Source organism: Oncorhynchus keta, chromosome 36 (assembly GCF_023373465.1).
Source record: "Oncorhynchus keta strain PuntledgeMale-10-30-2019 chromosome 36, Oket_V2, whole genome shotgun sequence".
Classification (NCBI taxonomy): domain Eukaryota; kingdom Metazoa; phylum Chordata; class Actinopteri; order Salmoniformes; family Salmonidae; genus Oncorhynchus; species Oncorhynchus keta.
Window position 1 is genome coordinate 4,900,682 of NC_068456.1, and position 8,881 is coordinate 4,909,562.

The window sequence follows — 8,881 nt, forward strand, 5'->3', positions numbered from 1 at the left end:
TGTGTGTGTGTGTGTGTGTGTGTGTGTGTGTGTGTGTGTGTGTGTGTGTGTGTGTGTGTGTGTGTGTGTGTGTGCGTGTGTGTGTGTGTGTGTGTGTGTGTGTGTGTGTGTGTGTGTGTATGCGTGTATGCATTGTGCGTGTGTGTGTACGTGTGTACGGTGTGCACAGTGCACGTGTGTGTGTCCTGTTGGCAGTTCATCAAGGTGATATGATATTTACTCATTACGGTATTCAGCAGGTCATGAGAAGAGAGCGGAAGCTCAGTTGCTTTATGACGTTTTATTTAAAGAAATGGATTGTGTGGTATGGGAACGTGTGAGTAGACCGACCGGCTCAAATCGTCTCTTTATGTAGTCAAAATGTGAAATTGTGTTTTTACCTTGGATAAAAGTTGAGGCCGCAGCGCTACAAAAAATCGTATATCATACACTGCAGGGTTGAGGAGACAATGGGGAAAGTATGTTTGTGACAGAACAGGCTCACTGCAGACATTGCTCGCCCTCTAGCAGAGCTGTTGAGGCTGTTATGTTCTCCAGAGTGTTGGTGACTGCAGCTGTGCAGTCAGGATTGTCCATTCGTAAATTCTTAACGTGCCGCTCTAGAAGCGTTCCACTTGTAAGTCGCTCTGGATAAGAGCGTCTGCTAAATGACTCTAAATGTAAATTATGTAAATGTTCAGAGCACACACCAGACGCCCTGACCGATGAGTAGGGCTGATCCGAACGCTCTGACCTCGACAACCGCAGTCAAGCACCGAGCCAACTGGCTAACATTGGCTACTGCTAGCTACTTCCAGTATCACATAACGAGGAGAGACACCCCACTCTGACCATTTTACTCGCCCCTGGCAGAGCTGCTTAGAACTATTTTCTCATGTTATCACAGAGCGGCGGTGACTAACTGTGCTGCTGGCAGCAATTTCCCATAAAGTTGTTCGACGCTTGACTGACGACCGCCAGGTCCAATGGGTGTTGAGCGTTCAGGAATTTATTTCTTCAGTTATTCTGCTCTCTGGCACACTCGGGAGACACATAATGTGGCCCCATCCCAGTGATGCCCCGGACAGGGCCAAACAGGAAGGATATAACCCCACCCACTTTGCCAAAGCACAGCCCCCCACACCACTAGAGATATCTTCGAACCACCAACTTACCATCCTGAGACAAGGCCGAGTATAGCCCACAAAGATCTCCGCCACGGCACAACCTAAGGGGGCGCCAACCCAGACAGGAAGATCACATCAGTGACTCAACCCACTCAAGTGACGCACCCCTCCTAGGAATCCTGGAGCACCAGTAAGCCGTGTGACCTCAGCCCTCAGCAATAGGGTTAGAGGCAGAGAATCCCAGTGAAGAATGGAAAGCTGCAGTGTTCCAAAGGCACTTTAACTCGTTTTTTTTGCCCTCATCTCACCTTCTGAATGGCAGACTTACACAATCCATGTTGTGATTGTCTCAGGGCTTATTAACCTGTCTCCTCCCTGTAATGAACTTCGTCTGTTGTTTGAAGAGAGTCAGACCGAAATGCAGCGTGTAGGTTATTCATGACTTTTAATGAGGATAATGCGGTACATGAAATAACTGAAAATACAAAAACAACAAACGAGTGAAACTAATTACAGCCTATCTGGTGACTAACACAGAGACAGGTACAATCACCCACGAAATACAACGCGCACTCAGGCTGCCTAAATACGGTTCCCAATCCGAGACAATGAGAATCAGCTGACTCCAATTAGGAATCGCCTCAGGCAGCCAAGCCTAACTAGACACACCCCTAATAATACACACTCCCAATTAATACAAACCCCAATACGAAATACAACATATAAACCCATGTCACACCCTGGCCTACCCAAACATATAACAAAAACACAAGATACAATGACCAAGGCGTGACAGAACCCCCCTAAGGTGCGGACTCCGGGACGCACCTCAAGAGCATAGGGAGGGTCCGGGTGGGCGTCTGTCCATGGTGGCGGTTCTGGCTCGGGACGTGGACCCCACTCCATAAATGTCCTAGTTCCTCCCCTTCGCGTCCTAGGATAATCCACCTTCTCCGCCGACCATGGCCTAATAGTCCTCACCCTGATCCCCACATAACTGAGGGGCAGCTCGGGACCGAGGGGCAGCTCGGGACCGAGGGGGCAGCTCGGGACCGAGGGGCAGCTCGGGACCGAGGGCAGCTCGGGACAGAGGGGCAGCTCGGGACAGAGGGGCAGCTCGGGACAGAGGGGCAGCTCGGGACAGAGGGGCAGCTCGGGACAGAGGGGCAACTCAGGACAGAGGGGCAGCCCAGGACAGAGGGGCATCTCAGGACAGAGGGGCATCTCAGGACAGAGGGGCAGCCCGGGACCGAAGCAGCCCGGTACTGAGGGGAAGCCCGGTACTGAGAGGGAGCCCAGTACAGAGAGGAAGCCTAGTACTGAAAGGAAGCTCAGTACTGAGAGGAAGCTCAGGCAGGTAGTAGGCTCCGGTAAATCCTGGCTGGCTGGTGGACCTGGATGATTCAGGTTGTCTGGCCGATCTAGAAGATCTAGGTTGACGGGCAGATCTGGAAGAGACTGGTTGTCGGGCAGATCTGGAAGAGACTGGTTGTCGGGCAGATCTGGAAGAGACTGGTTGTCTGGCAGATCTGGAAGAGACTGGTTGTCTGGCAGATCTGGAAGAGACTGGTTGTCTGGCAGATCTGGAAGCAGACTGGTTGTCTGGCAGATCTGGAAGAGACTGGTTGTCTGGCAGATCTGGAAGAGACTGGTTGTCTGGCAGATCTGGAAGAGACTGGTTGTCTGGCAGATCTGGAAGAGACTGGTTGTCTGGCGGCGCTGGGAGAGACTGGCTGTACTGGCGGCGCTGGGCAGACTGGCGGTACTGGCGGCGCTGGGCAGGGACTGGCGAGCACTGGCGGCGCTGGGCAGACTGGGAGCACTGGCGGCGCTGGGCAGACTGGGAGCACTGGCGGCGCTGGGCAGACTGGGAGCACTGGCGGCGCTGGGCAGACTGGCGGCACTGGCGGCGCTGGGCAGACTGGCGGCACTGGCGGCGCTGGGCAGACTGGCACTTCTGGCGGATCCTGGCAGACTGGTGACGCTGGGCCGACTGGCGGCGCTGGGCAGACAGGAGACTCCGGCAGCGCAGGAGAGGAGAAAAGCTCTGGCTGCGCTAAACAGGCGAGGCGCACTGGACGCGCTGGGCCGACTGGGAGCACTGGCGGCGCTGGACAGACAGGAGACTCCGGCAGCGCAGGAGAGGAGAAAGGCTCTGGCTGCGCTGAACAGGCGAGGCGCACTGGAGGCCTGGTGCGTGGTGCTGGAACTGGTGGTACTGGCGCGAGGACACGCACAGGAAGCCTGGTGCGGGGAGTTGCTACCGGAGGACTGGTGTGTAGAGGTGGCTCTGGATAGACCGGACCGTGCAGGCGCACTGGAGCTCTTGAGCACCGAGCCTGCCCAAGCTTACCTGGCTCGATGCCCACTCTAGCCCGGCCAATAGGAAGGGCTGGTATGTGCCGCACCGGGCTATGCTCCCGCACTGAAAACACAGTGCGCTCCATAGCATAACACGGTGCCTGCCCGGTCTCTCTAGCCCAACGGTGAGCACAGGGAGTATGCGCAGGTCTCCTACCTGGCATAACTATTCTCCCTTCTAGCTCCCCCCCAATAATTTTTTTGGGCTGCTTTTCCGGTTTCCTTGCCAACCGTGTTCCCTCGTATCTTCGGCTCCTATCTCCCGCTGCCTCTGCTCTCCTTAGTGCCTCCACCTGTTCCCATGGGAGGCGATCTCTTCCGGCCAATATCTCCTCCCAAGTGTAACAACCTTTACCATCCAACACGTCTTCCCATGTCCATTCTCCAAATAATTCATTCTCCCTTTGCTGCTCCAGCTGTCGCTGCCTGTTTAAACCAGCGCTTCTCCGTTTTTCCGGCGTGTCTTTTTCTTTGACTCGATTCCCCTGTAGCCTTCTTCGCACTGCTGTAGGGAATCCCAGGCGGGCTCCTGCACTCGCTCTGGGTCGGCCGCCCACCTGTCGATTTCTTCCCACGTCGTATATTCCTTGCTTCTGTTGTCCATAACGTCCTCCTTTAGATCCTGCCAGTTCACACGCTGCTCGGTCTGTGAATGGTGGGTGATTCTGTAATGAACTTCGTCTGTTGTTTGAAGAGAGTCAGACCGAAATGCAGCGTGTAGGTTACTCATGACTTTTAATGAAGAAAATGCGGTACATGAAATAACTGAAGAAGAAAACAACAAACGAGTGAAACTAATTACAGCCTATCTGGTGACTAACACAGAGACAGGTACAATCACCCACGAAATACAACGCGCACTCAGGCTGCCTAAATACGGTTCCCAATCCGAGACAACGAGAATCAGCTGACTCCAATTAGGAATCGCCTCAGGCAGCCAAGCCTAACTAGACACACCCCTAATAATACACACTCCCAATTAATACAAACCCCAATACGAAATACAACATATAAACCCATGTCACACCCTGGCCTACCCAAACATATAACAAAAACACAAGATACAATGACCAAGGCGTGGACACTCCCCTTCATCTGCACTGGATTGAAGTGGATTTAAAACAAGATGCATCAATAAGAGATCATAGCTTTCATCTGGATTTACCTGGTCAGTCTGTGTCATGGAAAAAGCAAGTGTGTTTCCATGTTTTCTGTTTTCATTCTATGCCTGACTAAACTGTAAAATTATATAAGTTTACCTCATAAATGTATCAAAATGAGCAGAAATGTATGTTTGGAAGGTAAAAACCAAATCATTAATGGATGTGGCATTAAATACAATCCATTCTCCATCAGCCAGTGTGCTTCATTAGGACAAAGTGGAAGGAGTCACTCGATGTGATACCATTTAGAAATTGTAGTGTGATGCCTGCAATGCACTGCTGAAATACCTGGGTTTCATATAACAATATATATTCCACTCATTGATACATTGTAAACATATACATTTCAAAGCAGAGGTACAGGCACGCCTGTATCCATTGACCAGTCACATAGAGAAGGTGATCTTGTACAATGACGGTGTAATAGGGGGCAGAAATATGGTATATGCTACACCGTGCATATGTTTTTACAGTATTTTTACAGAGAAAATTTTTAAGAGCGGACCTATTTCTCACAAACATGATCACAAAACCTCCCAGTGGCTACAAAATTATTTTTAAATGATGCATGCTCAAGCTATATGTCAAATACTGAATGAAAATTATATTTAACATCAGAGGCCGGATTACGCCTGAATCTGGCCTGGTGGAGCGTGCCCCCAACCTTCAGAGGCCCCCGGCCTTACCCCAAAAAAAGAGTAGGCATATGACAAAGCAGAATGTGTAGAATTATTTCAGCCTCCTGGCATAAATGTGTGTAAAATAGCAGGAAGGCATGGAGGTCAATTATGGTACTATTGTGAGACCATTTATCCCTTTTACAGAAATATAAAAGTACTCTCTATAGAATGGAACATCCATGTGATGTTTTCCGGTCTAATTATTTAAACAGCAACGGATCTAATTGCAGGACTGGCAGGTTTCGTTCACAATGGTAAACCCAAGAAACACCAGAGATCTCAGCGTCAACAGTGGGAGAGGCGACTCATGGATGCCGGCCTTATAGTGTAGAGCGTTAAGTAAAAGCCATATCTCAGATCTGCTACCAAAAATAATAAAAATGTTAAGATGGGGAAAAGAATACAAAAGACTGGACAGAGGAAACTCTGCCTGGAACTCCAGCATCCCCGGAGTCGCGCCTCTTCACCTGTTGGGACGCTGGGACTATGGTGTTTTGAGAGTACTATTTAACTGTGAGCTGCCAGTTGACGGACTCTGTGAGGCATCTATTTCTCAAACTAGGGCACTCCTAATGTACTTGTCCTCTTGCTCGGCTGTGCACGCGGCTCCACACTCCTCTTTTATTGTGGTTAGAGCCAGTTTTGCGCTGTTGTCTGTGATGGGAGCAGTACAAAGCCGTTTCACGAGATCTTCAGTTTCTTAGCACTTTCTCACATGGAACAGCTTCATTTCGTCAGAACAAAAAATAGGCTGACAAAGTTTCAGAGGAAAGTTCTTTGTTTCTGGCCACTTTGGGCTTGTGCCTGAACTCACAAATGATGATGCTCCAGATACTCAACTATTCTAAAGAGGCCAGTTTTCAGCTGTGCTAACATAATTGCGAAAGGGTTTTCTAATGATCAATTAGCCTTTTTAAAATGATAAACTTGGATTAGCTAGCACAACGTGCCATTGGAACACAGGAGTGATGGTTGCTGATGATTGGGCATCTGCACGCCTATGTAGATATTCCTTACTGATATTCTGTTTCCAGCTACAATAGTCATTTACATCATTAACAATGTCTACACTGTATTTCTGATCAATATGATATTATTTTAATGGGCAAAAAATGGCTTTTATTTAAAAACAAGGACATCTTCAAAGTGACCCCAAGAGTTTTGAACGGTAGTGTATAATTGGAGAGTTGAGGTAAAGTGCATTTGGGAACAAATTCAGACCCCTTTAATTTTTCCATATTTTGTTACATTACAAACTATTTCTAAAATGTATTAAATTGACTTCCCTCATCAATCTGCATACAATACCTCATAATGATAAAGCAAAACATAGGTTTTTAGAAATTTTAGCAAAATGTATAAAAAAGACAAAACTGAAATATCGATCATTTACATAAGTATTCAGACCCTTTACCCAGTATTGTGTTGAAGCACCTTTGGCAGCGATTACAGTCTTCTTGGGTATGAAACTACAAGCTTGCCACATCTGTATTTGGAAGTTTCTCCCATTCTTCTATGCAGATCCTCCTCAAGCTCTGACAGTCCAGGCTCTGGCTGGCCACTACAGGACATTCAGAGACTTGTTCCGGAAGCTGCCTGCATTGTCTTGGCTGTGTACTTAGGTCGTTGGCCTGTTGGAAGTTAAACCTTCACTCTAGTCTGAGGTCCTAGAGCATCACGGATCTCTTTGTATCCATAGCTCCGTTCCTTTCCTCGATCCTGACTAGTCTCCCAGTACTGCCGCTGAAAACATCCCACGAACAGGATGCTAACAACACCATGCTTCACCAGGGATATTGCTGGGCTTCTTCCAGACGTGGCGCTTGGCATTCAAACCAAATAGTTCCAACTCCAAGCAGGCTTTAATGTGCCTCTAACTGAGTAGTCGTCACTTCCGTCTGGTCCTCTACCATAGAAGGCCCTGATTGGTGGAGTGCTGCGGATTGTCGTCTTCTGGAAGGTTTTCCTTCTCCACAGAGGAACTCTCAGAGCTCTGTCTCCTCCCTCCTCCCTCTCCCTCCCTCCCTCCCTCCCATCGGGTTCTTGGTCACCTCCTGAGGCCCTTCTCCCTTGATTGCTTAGTTTGGCTGGGCAGCCCGCTCTAGGAAAGAGTCTTGGTAGTTCCAAACCTCTTCCATTTAAGAATGATGGAGGTGTTTTTGGGGACCTTCAATGCTGCAGACAAAATTCTTAAACCATATATTCACTTTGTCGTTGTAGGGTATTGTGTTGGAGATTGATGAGGAATGTAGGGATTTCACATTTTAGAATAAGGCTGTAACATGACAAAATGTGGAAAAGTCAAAGGCACTGAAAACGTTCTAAATGCACTGTAGAAAAAGGTTTGTGGTCATACAAGAACCTGCTGGGCTAATAAAGCATACATACAAAATAAAGAAAAGGCCTGCACACTATATATGCTCCCAACATTTGATCCCAAGGATTTTCGCCAGGTCAAGTAGAGGTATAATACATGAACGTGTGTGATGTTCCTTTCCAAATCATCCCTTAGCCCCAAATCAACCTTTAGCCCCATGTCGATCCCACGGATGTGCGGTGTGCGTGTGGCATCCTGTGTACTGTGGTTCTGCCAGTGAATTAGAGACATGTGGTATTGACACTCCTGTTGCTCTGCTATCAGGGAGCTGCAGGTCCATAATAACACACACAGCCACACACACACACACACACACACACACACACACACACACACACACACACACACACACACACACACACACACACACACACACACACACACACACACACACACACACAGTGAGCTGACCTTCAACTCTTCTCCTGATAACTCATTACTCTGAGAGGATGTTCTATTCCATCTCTCTCTACCCCCTCTCCCCTCCTTCTCTGTTCTTCTCTTCTTGTCTCTCTCTCTCTCACTCGTCCCATTTTATTTCTCTGTACCTTTTAACCTTATCCTGGGCACGTAGCCACTGGACTCCTCTCATTCACTTCCCTCCTCAGCATCTCTTCCCTCCCTCCCTCCCTCCCTCCTCCCTCCCTCCCTCCCTCCCTCCCCTTACAATCTCCTTCTCTTCCCACTCATTGAGGTGTCAGTGGACAGAAGTGTATGTATTGCTTGTTTGTACTCTGAGGAAAATTGTGAGGGTATAGGAAGTTGCCAAATATCAGCAGGTGCTTTTTGACACCCTTGCGTTGCCACGGTCAGTTGGCTGAGCCTCCTGGCAGCACGCCTGGTTAGATTTCTAGAGGCACTAACTCAGAATGGCTACCTTGAGCGGTTTAGGGGTTTGGGATGGGGTTAAAACTGAAACACTTAAATTGGAGTGTCTCAGCACTGTGATTGAACATGTAACCCCAGGTGAGGGCCAGAGCTCAGAATTATTACTTCCCATCCATCCTGTCCTCGGCCCACAACACTCCTAGCAAAGCCCAAGCCTACTCTATGGTAATAGCGTATACCTTTGCCCTAGTGGTGGGTTTAGAAGAGATCTCCTGACATCCTCAGGACGTGGATGGACATCCAATTTTGAAGAGAATCTTGAGCGACCTGGTTTGGTGTGTGTGTGTGTGTGTGTGTGTGTGTGTG